This window comes from Capricornis sumatraensis, chromosome 6 (genome assembly GCF_032405125.1).
Source record: "Capricornis sumatraensis isolate serow.1 chromosome 6, serow.2, whole genome shotgun sequence".
NCBI classification, from domain to species: domain Eukaryota; kingdom Metazoa; phylum Chordata; class Mammalia; order Artiodactyla; family Bovidae; genus Capricornis; species Capricornis sumatraensis.
The window spans coordinates 106,972,839-106,992,623 of NC_091074.1; the positions used below are offsets into that span (position 1 = coordinate 106,972,839).

A 19,785-nucleotide genomic window follows, 5' to 3' on the forward strand; every position below is an offset into this window, starting at 1 on the left:
GCATGACATTAGCTAAGTGTTTTACTGAACAAATGAGACAGTAAGGAAGATGCAACAGACACTGGTTTATGGTAAATTCACACTCACTTCATGTATTGGGTGAACTGTTGCAAGCATCTTTAAACCAGTTTCCCTGCTTCCCTCTCACCTCTATAAGCATCATCTATGATATACATCTTATAGAATATACTATGAGATTATCTAGAATATAATGTATTGATAGTCCTTGGACAGCAAGGAAATAAACCAGTCTCGATCAAACCATCTAGAATATAAATCCCATCATGTCACTCCTTTGCTTATAACTGTTGAATGTTACTTTAAACTTAGATGTCTAAGTACCAACTCATCAACATGGTAGACAGACAGGTGCTTAAAAATCTGGCTCCAAACCTACCCGCCTGATGTTTCTTACCTCACACCAGATCGTCTCTTCTCCAACAACATCTGATGATTTGTTTCTCAGCAAGACAGTCTGTTACTTCACAAGTAATACTCTTTTGCCTTTTCTCTGCCTCACAATCTCTTAGTTATACTTCAAGATCCTGTATACAGGCCCCATCTCCTGAAAATCATCAAGACCTTTCCGGGTAGAGTGAAACATGCCTTTCTTTTGTTAGAGCACTGATCACACTCAAATCTAGTTGTTGTTCAGTCACGAAGTCATGTCTGACTCTTTGCCACCCCATGGCCTGCAGCATGCCAGGCTTCCCTGTTCTTCACTCTCTCTCAGAGTTTGCTGAAACTCATGTCCGTTGAGTCTATGATGCTATCCAATCATCTCATCTTCTGTCACCCCTTCTCCTCCTGCCTTCAATACTTCCCAGCAACAGAGTCTTTTCCAGTGAGTCAGCTCTTCACATCAGGTGGCCAAAGCATTGGAGCTTCAGCTTCAGCATCAGTCCTTCCAATGAATATTCAGGGTTTATTTCTTTTAGGATTGGCTGGTTTAATTTCCTTGCTGTCCAAGGACTCTCGAGAGTCTTCTCCAGCACCACAATTCTAGTTATCTGATCCCTTATCACATCTACCCTACTAGACTGTGAGCTCTTCAAATCAGAAGACTATGTCTTATTCTTACTTATCAACCCAGGAGTTGGCACAGTACCTGGCAAAATAATGAGTCTATAAAAATACTCATCAAATGAACATTTACTCTGTTCAAAGCACCAGGCTAAGTGCTATGAGGAATGCAAAGGTAGATTATTCAAAGTCTGTTCTTTGATGGCACCCAGCTGGAATGAATTATATCTGTGGTTCTTGTGTTTTCCACTTGGTCACTCTTTGGCATTCCTCGAGAATTTTTACTAATTATCCTCTGTTATACAGTCATTAGGCAAAGCACTGCGTGTGTTCCTTCCAATACAAAACCCCACCTTTATGCTGACTGAGTTTTCTCTATACGACTCTTCTGAAGCATATATATTCCCAGTTGAAACAAAATTAAATGGACACACTGATCAAAAGCTGACAAAACATCTGAGGGTGGGTTTTAGGTACGTATGAATGACAAGATTTGTCAAATGGGCAATGCTGACTTATGCAGGTGGTTATCATAGGATTATACTTTTTAACTTAGGAATGCATCCTATAGACTCTATAGTAAAGATGTTGCTAAAAAGGTCTGAAGTTATCGAGAACAAAGAAACAAGAAGATCAAGCAAGGCTGCACAGAGAAGAAAATATCTGACCCTGATAGGAAAATGGAACTTTTAAATCCTATAAATAATTCATAAATTTTATTTGAGCTACTTTTTGGAATACCAATAAGGTAATTATCAGAGTATTTCACCTGGAGCAATCTGGTGACTAAATGTATGCAAAACAAAGGAAGAGTCAACCCAGAAATACAAATAGCATGTGAAAGAATCTTTTGAGCAGCTCAGGGTTGGTCACAAAGGGTTTTATCTTAGAGTTGGGTTCTGCATTTGGTAAGATAAAAATCACACGAGATTGATTCCAATTGAGGGTGATAAAGATAATCAATAAAAAACGTTTTCAGAGAAGAAAACATTTCTTCCCCCAAACCCATAATCCCAGCCTAAGCATAAGCAAAACATCAAAGTCACAGTAAAGTGAGGAGCATTCTACCTAACCAGTACTCCTCAATCTGTCAACAAAAACAAGGGGAGTCTAAGAAACTGTCACATAGAAGAGGAGGCTAAGGAGACACGATCCCTAAATCTAACATGGGATCCTGGGACAGAACAAGGATGTTAGGCAAGACCTAGTGAAATCCAAATAGAGTGCAGAGTTTGGTTAATAGCGATATAGTAATTAATGGCTAACAGTAATGTACTCATATTGGTTTCTTAGTTGTGACAAGTGTACCAGTGCTTTAAGATGTTTATAATCAGGGAAATCAGATGAAGAGTTTATAGGAACTCTCTGTGTCATTTTTGCAACATCTCTGTAAATTTAAAACTATTGTAAAAAAATTTTCAAGTTTGTTTAAAAAAAAAAAAATACTGCCTCAAGCCTTATTGAAATTGGCTCAGTTAGATAATCAACTTCCAGGAGACAGCTTTGCAAGGGAGATAAGGCAGGCAGACAAATGTTGCCAATTCTGTTTTATGTAGAAGAAAGTGGAGGCTCATAGAGTTTTAAGGTCAATCAACTATTAAAGTCCCAGGATGGGTTTGAACTTGCGATTTTCGGCTAGCCCATTAATATTTACCTCCCTTGCAAAACTGGGCAGGCAGGTTACATACTTATATCTTTTTGAATCCTCACAATGACAGCAGACACTGTAAAACCCATTTTGCAGACTGAGGAGGCTCAAAGAGACTAAACATCTTGCTTATGGTCATATTATTAGGACTTGTTAAAGCCAGATTTTGTAAACAGGTTACCTATCTCCTGAGTTGTTTCCTGCTGCCTCCCTTCCTCCAGGCTGACTCCCATGGAATATAAACATAAATGCTCTGGAAACTGCCACCCCACTCTACGCTGCTTCCAACACCAATGCCTGAGAGCCACACAGGCTCAGGCACACAAATATAAAAAAGGGTCTCTCTCCACTTGCTAGGACTGAAAAAGCAGCTCCTCAATTGGCCAAGGGGTACTTGAGCAGCCTTCCCAGGCACCAGGGATCTGCTCCTCCTGTGAGCTCTCATGTTCTTCTTTCTAGGTCTTTGGGGGCTGCCCTGGGGAGTGCTCAGCCTGCCTTTTGGCAGCTCCACAGGCTCCTCCTTTCTGCTGCAGAGTGCTTTCTATCAGGGGTGTCCAGGGCAGGAGCCAGAGAGGCGTATTGGTAATGTGATGCGATAATAGTGTATCAAATTCAAAACGCCATTTCTGCCAAAAGGAATTTAATTAAGCACAAAAGTGGGTTACTGCAATGAAATGCACATGTGTTCTTTAAAGTCATGCGTGCCTTTGTGTATTTGGAAAATACCCTAAATGCATGTTATTACAGGAATCTTGTTATCAGCCAGAAGGAAGGCTTTAGACCCTAGGTATATGGTTTGACATATGTGAGCATCTTGAAACCTTGGTGTTAATGTGTCAGTTTATCTGCATTGGATGAACTGTATTTTAAGACATAATCTTTCATGTCACTAATCAAGATACAATGGACTTTTCCAGTCTAAAGTTTCAGCTTTGCGATCAAATCCAGACCAAGCTTTCTTTCCAAAGATCTAGACAGCTAAGAAAGTTATTACTATTATTTTCCCTTTTAATAAGAATATTAACTGGCTTTGAACGGAAGCATTTGTTATCACAGATTCATTAAAAAAAATCACAAATTGCTTCATCCATAGGGTTATTAAAGGGCCATCTAACTCAGTCCCTTCTTTTAGTAAGTGAGGAAATTGAGACTACAAGGGTAACCAGCCCAGGATGGCACAGGAGGTCGCTGGCAGGGCTGAGCCCATATCTGAGGCTGGTGGAACATAGCTCACAAAAATATCCTATTCGGATCTAGGTGATCCCTTAGATTACTATATGTGCTCAGTCGCTCAGTCGTGTCTGACTCTTTGCAGCTCCATGGACTGTAGCCCACCAGGCTCCTCTGTCCATGGAATTTTCCAGGCAAGAATACTGGAATGGGTTACCTTTATGTTCTCTGGGGGATCTCCCCGACCCAGGGATCAAACTCATGTCTCCTGCATTGGCAGACACATTCTTTACCACTGTGCCACCTGGGAAGGCCCCTAGATTACTATATATGTGATCAAGTCTTTTTTAAAAGTCACACATCTGGTGGAGAACGAATAACATGAGTCGAGCTGGAGGGGAAGGGCTTCCCTAGCGGTTCGGTGGTAAAGATTCTGCCTGCCAATGCAGGAGACCCGGGTTCAATCCCTGGAAGACTGATCGGGAAGATCCCCTGGAGAAGGAAATGGCAGCCCACTCCAGTATTCTTGCCTGGAAAATTCCATGGACAGAGGAGCCTGGCAGGCTATAGTCCATGGGATCACAGAACAGTCTGACATGACTTCACAACAAACAACAAGCTGAGGGGTAGAAGAGGGAACATGGAAGGCACACCAAGTGAGGAACATTTTAATTTAAAAGGAAGGAAGAAATTATATTCTCCAAAAATAGCAGTGTCATAAAAGACAACAAAAGGCTGAGCGACTGTTTCAGATGAAGGGAGATAATTAAATGCATGACTAGAGAGAACTATCCTAGAGGAGGAAGTGCTAAAAAGGACATTATTGGGTTAATTGATAATTGAAATAGAGACCATAAACTAGGTAAAAGTATGTGTCACAGTTAAACTTATTAAGGTTGATAACTATACCGTGCTCGCAGAAGAGAATATCCTTATTCCTAGGAAATGGACAGTGAAGTATTTGAGGGTAAGTAAAAATGACTTGCAGCTTACTCTCAATCTGATCAGAAAAAAAATTTATATAGAAAAAATAGACAGATGACACAATTAAGGCAAAATGTCAACAATAGATAAACTTGGAAATAGGCTATAGGAGTGTTCTTGCTTTATTTTTATAAGTTTGAAATTGTTCCAAATAAAAAGTTTTTAAAAAAAAGTTAAGCGATGGAAATGATTACCACCAGCACCACAAAATTATAACCACTCTTCATTCAAGAGCAAAAGAGGGCATTTTAAGAACATCTCTAAAAATATAGAGTCATGACATCCCTCATGCATATTTACTATGAAACCAAAATCTCAATAAATGAAAGCAATGAGCAGGGTCACCTCAGAAGTCCTCCCAGCTTGGTGTTTATGTCTGGATTTGGGGTTGGCACTACCCCTTCTGGGACTGCTGCCATTTACCTATTTTGTTATGATCTTTCATAGTGAAAAAATAATAATAACTTTCTATTATCCTAAAAATTACAAGAAAATTGATACCTACTGATTGCAGCAAAATAATTAGCCCACATGGTTTTTCTTTAAAAAAACAAAAAGCTAAGGGTTACATTTCTGGATGTGAACAGGAAAATGGTCACATCAGGCCATGCTGAGGGTCCTGGTTATAAGGAGACAAGACAATAACCATTTCCTTGGAGGCTTAAACAATCAGCTTCATGACAGAGCTTCATCTACAGTCATTATTTACCCTTGCCCAGAATAGCAACTGCAATGCCTGCTCATCCCAGTTGAAAGAAAAGCCTCTTCTCTGAATTTGTCATCTGATTCTGGGCAGTGCCTGTCAGTTGTCTGCTTCATGAGTCTGTGCCAGCACTGACTGTCCACACAAACCACGTGGCATTGATGTTCCCCAAAGATAAAAACAAATCCTGGCCACTACTCAGTACTCTTGGTACTTAAAGAATGTTTTCTGTTAACAGCAGGGGAGCTTTACTAAGTCACTCACAGATAAATTTATACCCAGTATGTTTGGAGATACAGGTATGTGTTCCATTCTGGAAAAGAAACTAAGTCCAAAGGTTGGGTCCTGCCCTCAGGAAGCCTGTAATTGCACTGGGATCACACAGAACACAAAAGGCAACTACAGAAGCCATCCTGGCCACAGGCCATAGAACCCAGATGTTCTATGCACAGAAAAAAGAGTTGTAAATGCAGTAACCCTGGTGCAGAAGGTACTCGCATAGCAACGTTTCCATCACATTGTTTAGTCAGGATGACTAGCTTGCCTAATCAAGCCAAACGTGACATGCTCTCTTGCCTCCTGGTCTTTGTACATACTGCTCCTTCTGCCCAGAACATTCTCTCCTACCCCACCCTCACCATGCAGTATCCTGCCTTCCCACCACCACACCACCTCTTTCTCTGGTTAACTCCTACAGCTTCTAGCTTGGGTGTTATCACCCTTGAAAAGCTTTCTTGACCCCTTCCTTCTTGGCCTGGGCCCTTCCTGGATTCTCCCATTATAGCCTTTATCATGTTGCAAGGGGTACTCTAGAGTGAGACTGGGTTCAAATTCTGGGTCCCTCACCTACTAGCTTTGAGACCTAAGTCAAGTTCAGTTCAGTCACTCAGTCGTGTCCAACTCTTTGCAACCCGTGGACTGCAGCATGCCAGGCTTCCCTGTCCATCACCAACTCCCAGTGATCACCAACACCCATCACCAATACCCATCAAACTCATGTCCATTGAGTTGGTGATGCCATCCAACCATCTCATCCTCTGTCATCCCCTTCTCCTCACATGCATAACCCCTGTGTATCTCCTATGGTTTATTATCTCATTTAAGCTCAAGCCAGTTCTCTAGTGTTAGCCTCTCTTCACAGATGAGGAAACTGAGTCTCACAGAGGCTTCATAATTCACCCAATGTGACACCTGGGGAATGGAGATCCAAAGCCAAGTCTAGAGGATATTGAAGACATCAGTTTTAAGCATCATCATGAACTTTCTTAGGGGCTCCTCTGATGGCTCAGACAGTAAAGAGTCTGCCTGCAATGCGGGAGACCAGGGTTCGATCCCTGGGTTGGGAAGATCCCCTGGAGAAGGAAATAGCAACCCACCCCAGTATTCTTGCCTGGAAAATCCCATGGGTTGAGGAGCTTAGCAGGCTACAGTCCATGGGGTCACAAAGAGTTGGACATGACTCAGTGACTTCAGTCACTCATGAACTTTCTTAATCAAGTGATACCAGAATTTCTGCTACTGTGGGAATAAGTCTTGACAAAAGGAATTGGAACTGCCTTTATGGAAGAGGTCAGGCAGAAGAGCCAAGAGATTGTGAGCTGAGACCCCCATCCCTGAGACTGTCTTCCACCGAGGGAGGCAACCTCCAAGTAACAACTATTAGAAACTGTTTGAGAGCCATTAGTTTAGTTTTAATATCACATTTAGTGACACGGTTCAATTTTTTTATGTTTATATTTTCATTTTCATTATCATAGAAATGCATGGAAAAGACTGAAATAGGAGGCAGCGAAACAAAGTTTAAAATCATGGCTTTTGAAATCAGAGCTGATCCAGCCCCTTTATAACTGTGTGACCTTGGGAAAGAAAACTTAGGAACTCAAGTTTTCTCTAACTAGAGTTAAGCTAAGTATTCCAAGTCAAACAGGGGTGTCAGTTAGATATCAAAGAAGGGGGAAGAGAGTCGTGCAAGGCCAAGAGGGTAGTGTGTATAAAGACAGCCTGGCCTGTCTGTCTGGTAACATCTCTAAATGGTGCTAGTCTGCTGTTTGTCATGATGCATCCACTTCTAATTCACAGCTGACCCCAAATCCTTCGCTGGTAAACATGTTGCTGTAATTTCATCTCAGCTGTTTGTTTAGAGGTTTTGAGTGCTAAATTTTGATTTTGAGGTTAAATTATCCTTTAAAAATAGTTTCAAGATGCCTTAACTTGTGGCACAACTAAAAGGTAATAGTTGTTTTTGTGTCGTCAGTGTCTCTAGTTAAACACTAGTATCTTCTTTCAAAAGATTTCCTTCTGTCAATAATACATCTCCAGAAATCTATATTTTAACCATACTTATTTTCTGTAGTTCTAGAATTACTGTTTAAATTCATCACTAATAGAAGGGAATGCATATGGTTTAATATATAATCTCATTTTCTGAAAACTGGTTCATAGATTCTAAGGACCAGCACATGATCAGTGCATAATCAGTAATGCATGAGGGAGGGAGTCTAAGCTTTGAGTCCCTGCTTGATTTCGATGGCATGGGCCAGGCTCCTGCATGCTATGGGAACTTTAATTAGTTGGCATTTTCCGCTAAGATTGTGTTAGTGCCTTTAGTAAAAGCGTCACTTATTACTCCTGGACAGGTGGGTGAGATGCAATAGTTTGAGAAGTACTGAGTCCATCTACTTTCCAATAGCATCAACTGAGTAAATTAAATAAATTACATGAGTAACAAAGTATTTCATTTCTTACCCATATTTTAGCACCAATATGAATATGGGATATACAATTATAAAGTATAAAACATTTTTGATTTTAATTTTAATATAGGAAAAATTATAGAAACATTTTAATATGTAACATGTTTAATTATTAGGTATCTAGGCAGTATCGCTGATGTTGCTGGCACACTCTATCATTAAATACATATATCTGTGCTCAACTTCATCATCCATTTTCTACATTGAGTTGCCCCAAAGAGGAAAAGTCTCATCATAATCCATGTCTATAGTTTGAGGCATCTGTCAGGTAACCACTGACTTCAGTTCACACTTGAAATTAGCTGCCTTCTTTGTCCACAGCTCAGCAGTCCTGGACTGTGACTGCTGGTTCTACGAGCTGTCACACTAAGAGCCTCTCTAAGAGAAGGCCTCGAGTGCCGCATGGCCTACATTTGGAGTCAGATCCACTCAGATATAGTTTTGAATTTGACAATAATTTCCAATCATATCCATATGACAAATTAGGGGGAAGAAAATAATTTTATCCATGTAAATATTATTAGATTAATAAAGTTCATTTATAGCTTTTGTCCGTCATCACAAACTGTTGGGATATAACACTTTCACTAAATGAAAGAGCAAATTTAAATTCTCAAAACTATTTGCTTTTTTATTATACAATCAGTAACAACAGTGGAAGAAACCAGAAAAGAAAAATCATCTCTAATGCCAACTCAATCAAAAAATTTATTTTCATTCTAACCCCACTCCTAGCTTTAGTTTACATGATTGCAATCACAGAAGACATAAATTTTTATAATCTGCTGTTTCACTTCACGCTCAATTGCAGATATTCTCAATGTTGATATGTAATTTTTATTTTTTATTTCATTTTTTGGTACAAAATTTAGGCTTTTTTTTTTTTCTGACTGCATAGTTCATCAAATACTGTTACTTTCTTAGTCAATTCTTTAGTAATTTAAACACTTGATTTGTTTCCAGTTCTGTGTTATTAAAAAAAAAAAAAAAAAAAAAACAACTACAGTAAGTTAACATGTAGTATAGTTTTCCCTTGAAATAAATGCCCAGAACTGAGATTTTTTAGATAAATGTGAGAATGTTTTTTGGCTTTTACTCAAACCATTTATTAGCAGCTTGGATGAGCCCCTGATGGAAATCTCTGCCAGTTCTCCTCTCCTCAGTCTGACACATGACTTCTCTGAGCTCTTAGAGTCCTCTTGGCTCTCTAGCTCCCCTTCCACTCCCAGACCCAACAAATAAAGGATGCTAACTGGCATTTTAACATTTGGCTAAGCAAACCCCAGGCAACTTCACACTTCATTACTTTATCTCCACTCTCCTTTCTTTCTAAAGAAATGCCATTTCTTATAACGAATGAGGTGTGTATAATCCTCAGTTGTTTTGGTGCACTTTTAGAAATTCACAACTATGGCAATGTAGCAAGTTATCTGAACTATAGAATGTGACTGACACACCCACGGGCCTAATTCTACTGCAAACATAATTAATAGGGTTTGGTAAGGAACAAAGCAGACAAAATATGGGAAAGTACTTTCTAAATAGCAAAGGAACGTGCAGAAAGTATAACTACTATTAACCACTCCTAAATTTACCTTTACATCTGTGGCATAAGGAGAAATATATGTGTGTGTGTGTATGTGTGTGTGTGTGTGTAATCCCAACTCCATTTCCTGGCACAGAGCTCCTAAAACACTAGGAACTTCCTGAGGATAGGACTGATAGGAGTGTCTTCTGTTATTCATAACAAGCCACTTTAGACTACACCTATGTTTATGCTAATGAGGTGACTCTCCAGAGGACCCTAGATATCTAGAGGACACCAGCTTGTTGGTGGAAAGACCAAGCCATGCTTAGAAGGCTGGAATACGTATCCCTTACCCTTAGCCACCAGGAGGGAAAAGGGTCTAGAGATTAAGTTCATTCACCAGTGGTGAATGATTTAATCAGTTGGGCCTACATAACGAAACTTTCATAAAAACTTTTAAAAATAGATTCAGAGAATTTCTGGGTTGGTAAATTACATGGAGGTGCTGGGAGGTGGGTATACCTGGAGAGGGCATGGTATCTCTGTACCTTGTCCCCTGTATCTTACTCTATACACCTCTTCCACTTAGCTGCTCCTAAGTTTTATTGTTGATGATAACCCAAGAATAGTTAAGTAAACAGCTTTCCTGAGTTCTGTGAGTCATTCTGGCAATTTATCAAGTCTGAGGGAAGGTTGTGGAAACCCCCAAATTTGTAATTGGCCAATCAGAAATGTGGGTAGCCTGGACAATTCATTTTCACCTGGTGTCTGACGTAGGGGCAGTCTTGAGGGACTAAGCCCTTTAACTAATGGGATCTGATATTAACTCCAGGTAGATAGTTTCATAATTGAATTAAATTCTTGGACATTCAATTGGTGTCTGGATAACTGCAGAATTGATGTTGGAAGAGATACCACATATTTGGTGTTAAGGGAAAACACTTCTCAACATGACCCATGTGGTGATCCTGTTAAGATGGAGATGCTGATTTGAGAGCAAATTTACTCCTCACAGCGTGATCCATGGATCAGCAGCATTGGCATCACTTGGGAACTTAGAAATGCAGAATCTCAGACTCTATCTCAGAACTACTCAGCCAGATTCTGCATTTTTAACAAGATCCCACAGTGGGTCATATACACAGTAAAGTTTGAGAAGAACTGGTATAAGCCTCAGATTTCTTGTTCCTAAAAGCTTTGCAGCCACATACAATATACATTCAGTAAGGGGAAGCTACTATATAGGCTTTCCTCCAGGTTCAGAGCTTGGATTTTAAAAAGCATTCCTTATAAGTAACCAAAAGAGTAACTTGTCTGATCTTACTGTATGTTCCATGGAAATTTACTTCATGTTTTTATAACTTAGTTTATCTTTTCTAATAAAACAAAGACAATGGTAACTATCTCATAAGATTATTTTAAGGTTTTATAAGAAAACATAATTACAGTAGCTAACACTTAGGGAATACAATGAGCCCGGCTGTGCATAGCTCTTCATGCAGATTCATTCATTTGATGCATATTTACTGAATACCTACCATGTTACTGGGCACTGTTTGGGGGCGTCTGGAATAACGTTATAATAGTTAACATTACTGAACATTTCCTATGTGCCAGACACTTTTCAAAACAAGTTATTTCTTTTTTAAAATTTCATCTTTATTGGGGTGTAATTAATATACAAAAAACTGCACCTCATTAATGTATACAACTTGGTGAATTTGGACTTATGTATCCATCCATGTTGTGCTTCCTGAAGGAGGGCATGGCAATCCACTCCAATACTCTTGGCTGGAGGATCCCATGGACAGAGGAGCCTGGCAGGTTCCAGTCCATATGGTTGGAAAGAGTCAGACACGACTGAAGTGACTTAGCGTGCACACATGCATATACCTATGTTATCAACACCACCGTACAGGTAGTAAACATATCCATCACCTGCAAAAGTTTCCCTGTGTCCATCTCCTAGATAAACATGTTATTTTCAACAGATCACATTTCTAAACAGGTTAAATCTTCACAATAGTCCTCTAACTTTCTTCAGTCTCCACAATAATCCAATGAAGATCATCCAAATGGGGAAACTGACTAGCCCAAAGTTACAGTATGGTGCATGGAGTAAATGGCAAATGGTAAACGCTAGTAAATGGAGAACTCCAAAGATCACGCTCCAAACTACTGGGGTATGCTGTGTGATGTATGAGGTTAAATTGTATGAAATCACCAACATTCCACCATTATTGATTCTTGCAAACAGTAATTTTGTATGCAGTGTCCACAAGATTGTGAATTATTATCTTTCTTTTGCCTTTTTTTTTTTTTAAATGACAGTGTGTGTCCTTAATCTTTGCCTTAGGATCCAGGATCCACTGAAGGCTATGAAACTAACAGAACGACAGGAACTATAAACAAGGTTCTCTCCATTAGATAGCCTATTTCACTTCAAGCCCTTGGTGAGACTCAGTAAAGGTTTTTACTCTAGTCATTAAAACATTAAAGATAACACAATTCTAGTGCTTGCTTCAGCAGCACATATACTAAAAACTAGAATGATACAGAGAAGATTAGCATGGCCCCTGCCCAAGGTGGACATGCAAATTCCAGAAGTGTTCCATATTTTTAACCAACACAACACTGTAGAGCAATTATCCTCCAATCTGAAAAAACACAGTTCTAAATAGCAAAATAGGATATGTTCATCACTTTGGCAGAGAGAAGAAGAAAGGAAAAATAAAAGTCTGGTGTCCACTGGGAATATATTTGATCTTTTTCCTCTCTGAATTCAGAACGAGCTTCAGCATTTGCTGTGTACAAAGGGCCAAAATGAGCTGATAGGGTAGATGTTTTAAGACATAATGAAGACAAACATGAGTTCAGAACCAAAGCCTTCACCTGAGAGTACAGCTAATATTATCAGTGTAAGTATTTTTTATTTGTAGTGTACACAGGGTGGGGGGACATAAGCTGCTTTAATAGCTTCTCATTGAATAACAGGAATGACTTCTACTAAATGTAACTCTGAAAGATTAGAGAAGAGTCATAAAAAATAATTTTAACAGCCATGATCCCCTGTCCTCCCACTTAAATAAACTCTGTCTATTCTATTATTGTATTATACCATAAGCTACAGGGCTAGGAAACTCCCACTATTTCCAGACTCACTCATGCATAGAACGTTTGTGATTGACGGACAAGTGAGGCTGAAATGTGCAAATGGAGATGAAGCATTCTAAGATTATACATCTCCCAGGTAGGGGTTGGCCCTCTTCCAGCATCTTAAGCTTGGCCAAGCTCTGCAGGGATGAGTATTTAAGGAAAGATGCTTATTCTCAACCAGAGCCCGGAATAACTCCTCCCCTTCCTGAATATCTAAATACGCCCCCTCAAAACTTGCTCTTTCATGATCTATACTCATTTAGTCAACAAATAGCAACAGAGCCTGGAAAATCCACTCTTATCCAGGCCCTGAGAAAACATACAGTTAGTTGAGAAGAGGTCCAAGATCAGAGGAACTTAGAGTCTAAGACAGTGATTCTCAACTCTGAATGCATGTTAAAATTACCTAAAGCTTTAGAAAAATCCTAATGGGTCCCGCTGCTAACTAATTAAATTATAATCATTGGGATAAAGACCAAAGAAGAGCCAAAGTTGAGAATGACTAGGAAAGAGACAGATAAATATATCACTGTCATACACTGCTATTGTGGAAAGTATAAGATCTATTAGACCCTAAAGGAAGGATTCCACCCCAACTTTGAGGGAATCACAGGTTGGCTGGAAGGCACCTGACCTGTATTATACTTGAAGAGAAAAGGAGATAACAGAGAAGGCAGGGTAAGGAATGAGGATTGAGGGGGCAGTGTGAGCAAAATGAAAGGCAGGATGAAATTCTCCAGAACTGCAAGTTGTGTAGTGTAGTGTAGTGTAGTATAGCATAGTATATTGTGGTGTGGTGTAGTATAGTGTAGTGTGGAGTGGCGTGGTGTGGTGTAGTCTAATGGAGTATGGTGTGGTGCAGTGTAGTGTAGCATAGTGTGCTGTGGCGTGGTATAGCATGGTATAGTGTGCTGTAATACAGTATAGTGTGGCATGGTGTGGTGTGCTGCAGCACAAAGTAGTATGGTGTAGTGTGGTGTGGTGTAGTATAGTATAATGTAGTGTGGTGTGGTATAGTATGGTGTAGTATGGGGTGGTGTGGAATGGTGTAGTATAATGTAGTGTGGTGTGGTGTGGTGTAGTATAGTGTATTGTGGTGTGGTGTAGTATAATGTAGTGCGGTGTGGTGTGGTGTAGTATAGTGTATTGTAGTGTGGTGTGGTGTGGTGTAGTGTAGTATATTGTAGTGTGGTGTGGTGTGGTGTGGTATAGTATAGTATGGCGTGGTGCAGTATAATGTAGTATGGTGTGGTGTGGTATGGTACAGTATAGTGTGGTGTAGTGTGGTGTGGTGTGGTGTGGTGTAGTACACTGTAGTATGGTGTGGTGTGGTATAATGTAGGATGGTGTGGTGTGGTGTGGTGTACTATAGTGTAGTGTGGTGTGGTGTAGTACAGTGTAGTATGGTGTGGTGTAGTATAGTGTATTGTGGTGTGGTGTGGTATACTATAGTGTAGTGTGGTGTGGTGTGGTGTAGTACAGTGTAGTATGGTGTGGTGTACTATAGTGTAGTGTGGTGTGGTGTGGTGTACTATAGCGTAGTGTGGTGTGGTGCGGTGTGGTGTAGTATAATGTAGTATGGTGTGGTGTGCTGTAGTACAGTGTATTGTGGTATGGTGTGGTGTGGTGTGGTGTGGTGTGGTGTGGTGTAGTGTACTATGGTGAGGTGTGGTATGGTATAGTATAGTGTAGTGTGGTATAATCTAGTGTAGTGTAATGTGGTGTGGGGTAGTGTAGCATGTGTGGTGTGGTGTGGTACAGTATAGTGTAATATGGTATGGTGTGGTGTGGTGTGGTATAGTATGGTGTAGTGTGGTATAGTATAGTATATTTTAGTGTGGTGTGGTATAGTATAATGTAGTATGGTGTGGTGTGGTGTGCTATAGCATATTGTGGTGTGGTGTGGTGTAGTATAATATACTATAGTGTGGTGTGGTGTAGTATAGTGTATTGTGGTGTGGTGCGGTGTGGTGTGATATAGTATAATGTGGTCTGGTATAGTGTAGTGTGGTGTGGTGTGATGTGGTGTGGGGTAGTGTAGCATAGTGTGGTGTGGTGTGGTATAGTATAGTGTAATATGCTGTGGTGTGGTGTGGTGTGGTGTAGTATGGTGTGGTGTGGTGTAGTATAGTGTATTATAGTGTAGTGTGGCGTAGTATAATGTAGTGTGGTGTGGTGTGGTGTAGTATAGTGTATTGTGGTGTGGTGTGGTGTAGAATAATGTAGTATGGTGTGGTGTGGTACACTATAGCATATTGTGGTGTGGTGTAGTATAATGTAGTATGGTGTGGTGTGGTGTCGTACAGTGTAGTGTGGTGTGGTGTGGTGTAGTATAGTACAGTGTGGTGTGGTACAGTACACTGTAGTGTGGTGTGGTGTGGTGTGGTGTGGTGTGATATAGTATAGTGTGGTCTGGTGTAGTATAGTGTAGTGTGGTGTGGTATGGTGTGTGTGGTGTGCTGTGGTGTAGTGTACTATGGTGTGGTGTGATATAGTATAGTGTGGTCTGGTGTAGTGTAGTGTAGTGCAGTGTGGTGTGGTGTGGTGTGGTATGGTGTGGTGTGGTGTGGTGTGGTGTGTGTGGTGTGCTGTGGTGTAGTGTACTATGGCGTGGTGTGGTATAGTATAGTGTGGTGTGGTGTAGTGTGGTGTGATATAGTATAGTGTGGTCTGGTGTAGTGTAGTGTAGTGTAGTGTGGTGTGGTGTGGTGTGGTATGGTGTGGTGTGGTGTGTGTGGTGTGCTGTGGTGTAGTGTACTATGGTGTGGTGTGGTATAGTATAGTGTGGTGCGGTGTGGTGTGGTGTGATATAGTATAGTGTGGTCTGGTGTAGTGTAGTGTGGTGTGGTATGGTGTGTGTGGTGTGCTGTGGTGTAGTGTACTATGGTGTGGTGTGATATAGTATAGTGTGGTCTGGTGTAGTGTAGTGTAGTGCAGTGTGGTGTGGTGTGGTGTGGTATGGTGTGGTGTGGTGTGTGTGGTGTGCTGTGGTGTAGTGTACTATGGTGTGGTGTGGTGTAGTATAGTGTGGTGCAGTGTGGTGTGGTGTGATATAGTATAGTGTGGTCTGGTGTAGTGTAGTTAGTGTGGTGTGGTGTGTGTGGTGTGCTGTGGTGTAGTGTACTATGGTGTGGTGTGGTATAGTATAGTGTGGTGTGGTGTGGTCTGGTGTAGTATAGTGTATTGTGGTGTGGTGTGGTGTGGGGTAGTATAGTGTAGTGTGGTGTGGTGTGGTGTGGTGTGGTGTGGTTTAGTATAGTGTAGTGTGGTGTGGTGTAGTATAGTGTATTGTGGTGTGGTGTGGTGTGGGGTAGTATAGTGTAGTGTGGTGTGGTGTGGTGTGGTGTGGTGTGTGTGGTGTGCTGTGGTGTAGTGTACTATGGTGTGGTGTGGTATTGTATAGTGTGGTGTGGTGTTGTGTGGTGTGATGTGATACAGTATAGTGTGGTCTGGTGTAGTGTGGTGTGGGGTAGTATAGTGTTTTGTGGTGTGGTGTGGTGTGGTGTAGTATAGTGTGGTGTGGTGTGGTGTGTGTGGTGTGCTGTGGTGTAGTGTACTATGGTGTGGTGTGGTATAGTATAGTGTAGTGTGGTGTGGTGTAGTATAGTGTATTGTGGTGTGGTGTGGTGTGGGGTAGTATAGTGTAGTGTAGTGTGGTGTGGTGTGGTGTGGTGTGGTGTGTGTGGTGTGCTGTGGTGTAGTGTACTATGGTGTGGTGTGGTATAGTATAGTGTGGTGTGGTGTGGTGTGATGTGATACAGTATAGTGTGGTCTGGTGTAGTGTGGTGTGGTGTAGTATAGTGTATTGTGGTGTGGTGTGGTGCGGTTTAGTATAGTGTAGTGTGGTGTGGTGTGGTGTGGTGTGTGTGGTGTGCTGTGGTGTAGTGTACTATGGTGTGGTGTGGTATAGTATCGTGTGGTATGGTGTGGTGTGGTGTGGTGTGATATAGTATAGTGTGGTCTGGTGTAGTGTAGTGTGGCATGGTGCGGTGGTATGTAGTGTTATGAAGTGTAGCACAGTGTAGTTTGGTGTGGTGTAATATAGTGCAGTGTAGCTGGAACAAAGGGTTCTATGGGAGAGATAACCAGTAAGACAGGAGACTGAAGAAATAGACAAGAATCATATTATATTCATACTTGACCCTTGAACTTGTCAGGTATATCCAAATATACTTTGTGATTTATACTGAAGGCCATGGGGCTTAATGGAGGATTTGGGTTAGGGAACAAGTATTTCAATCAGATTTCTATTTTAGAATCACCCAGCTCTATCAAATGAAAGGAAGTGATAAATGGAGCGCAAGTGTCTGAGAAGGGGTGAGGAATAAAGGAGGAAGGGCATTTAAAACACTGGTGATACAGAGGAAGATGGATGATGTGAGACTGAACTATGGCAAGGAAAACGGAGAAAGAACAGATTTAAGAGACAATAAGAGCAAAATAAATGAAAATTACTGATTGATTAAATGTGAAAATGAAACAATGAGAAGGCTGACTCCCAGGTTCCTGGGCTGAGTGGCCAGATGTCTGGAACAGCAGCAAGAGTAGAGAAGGAAAAACTTTAATCTTCTGGCATCCTGTCCTGCTGCGGCTCCTGCCATCCTTTCTCTTTGACCATTTCATGACCTACCTATGCCTTCCACCAGCATTTGAGGGAAGAGCATAGACATATTATTTCTGTTAATGATACGACAATGGGAAATGTATGAATGGATGGTTCCAAATGGCTTTTGGTCCTTTGAAAGAGTTTATTATAGCCCAGTCCTCATCAGCATCTCACTATTATCAGACAAGTCAGATACTTTCCCTCTCCCAACTCCAGAATAGGTGAAAAGACACTCTAGAGATCTCCATCAGTGCAGGCCAAGAAGGCTGAGGGACAAAAAACTAGTTTCTCCTATCCATAATCAAGATGGAAGAACTGCAAGAGAATGAGTGGTTAATTCCTTTTTAGCCTTGCTCCAATCAGGAATAGCAGATTTGGGGAGCTCAGATGATACAGAGATGAAACGAGAAACATAAAATTACAACTGGCTCTATGGATTAAAAGATTGCCTAATAATTTATGATCTGTAATTTCACTCTGAGGTATATTCCTAAAAGAACAGCATATATTTCATCAGCAAATGGCATGTACTAGAATGTTCATAAGCAGTATTATTAGTAAAGCCAAAAGCAGAAAATTACCCTGATGTCCATTAGTTAATATAATGGATAAATAAATTATAGTAGTTTCTTTATCCATGGCTTTGCTTTCACAGTTTCACTAATCAGTGGTAAACTCCAGTCTGAAAATATTAAATGGGAAATTAAGGAAATAAGCAATTAATAAGTTTTAAATTGCATGCCATTCTGAGTTGCATAATGAAATCTCACACTGTCCTATTCTGTCTTGGTGGGATCCCCAATAACTGATGTCTAATCATGACATCCAACCGTTGATATCAAATGGCTCCATAATCCAGAATCTCCCAAAGCAGATGATCCTCTTTCTGACATATTTTGTCAGAAGATAAATAGTAGCCTAACACTAAGTCACAATGCCTGTCATTCACTTCACTTCATCTCATCACACAGGCATTTTATCATGACACATCACTACAGGAAGAAAGATGAATACAGTATAATAAGGTGTTCTCAGAGAGAGAGAGAGACCACATTCATATAACCATTATTACAGAATATTGTTATAATTGTTCTTTTTTAACTTTTAAATTTTTTATTCTATATTGAACTTCAGTTGATTTACAATGTTGTATTCATTTCAGGTGTACAGGAAAGCAACTCAGCTATCAGTTCAGTTTAGTTCAGTAACTCAGCCGTGTCTGACTCTTTGCGACCCCATGATTCGCAGCACACCAGGCCTCCCTGTTCATCACCAACTCCCAGAGTTCAGTCAAACTCATGTCCATCGAGTCAGTGATGTCATCCAACAATCTCATCCTCTGTCATCCCCTTCTCCTCCTGCCCCCAATCCCTCCCAGCATCAGGGTCTTTTCCAATGAGTCAACTCTTTGCATGAGGTGGCCAAAGTACTGGAGTTTCAGCTATAGCATCATTCCTTCCAAAGAACACCCAGGACTGATTTCCTTTAGAATGGACTCGTTGGGTCTCCTTGCAGTCCAAGGGACTCTCAAGAGTCTTCTCCAACACCACAGTTCAAAAGCATCAATTCTTTGGCGCTCAGCTTTCTTCACAGTCCAACCCTCACATCCATACATGACCACTGGAAAAACCATAGCCTTGACTAGATGGACCTTTGTTGGCAAAGTAATGTCTCTGCTTTTGAATATGCTGTCTAGGTTGGCCATAACTTTCCTTCCAAGGAGTAAGCGTCTTTTAATTTCATGGCTGCCATCACCATGAGCAGTGATTTTGGAGCCCCCAAAAATAAAGTCTGACACTGTTTCCACTGTTTCCCCATCTATTTGCCATGAAGTGATGGGACAAGATGCCATGATCTTAGTTTTCTGAATGTTGAGCTTGAAGCCAGCTTTTTCACTCCCCTCTTTCACCCTCATCAAGAGGCCCTTCAGTTCTTCTTCACTTTCTGCCATAAGGGTGGTGTTATCTGCATATCTGAGGTTATTGTTATTTCTCCTAGCAATCTTGATTCCAGCTCGCGCTTCTGCTAGTCCAGCGTTTCTCATGAGGTACTCTATATATAAGTTAAATAAGCAGGGTGACAATATAGAGCCTTGACGTACACCTTTTCCCATTTGGAACCAGTCTGTTGTTCCATGTCCAGTGCTTCCTGACCTGCATACAGGTTTCTCAAGAGGCAGGTCAGTCTGCTATTCCTATCTCTTCTAGAATTTCC

The 19,785-nt window shown here is 40.8% G+C and overlaps 1 non-coding gene across 1 annotated transcript; it reads left to right on the plus strand.

Moving 5' to 3' along the window:
* The first annotated feature begins 12,322 nt into the window (after positions 1 to 12,322).
* On the plus strand, positions 12,323 to 12,430 carry LOC138081610 (U6 spliceosomal RNA). Its single transcript, XR_011145057.1, has one exon. It is a non-coding gene; the product is annotated as a U6 spliceosomal RNA (small nuclear RNA).
* The last annotated feature ends 7,355 nt before the right edge of the window (positions 12,431 to 19,785 follow it).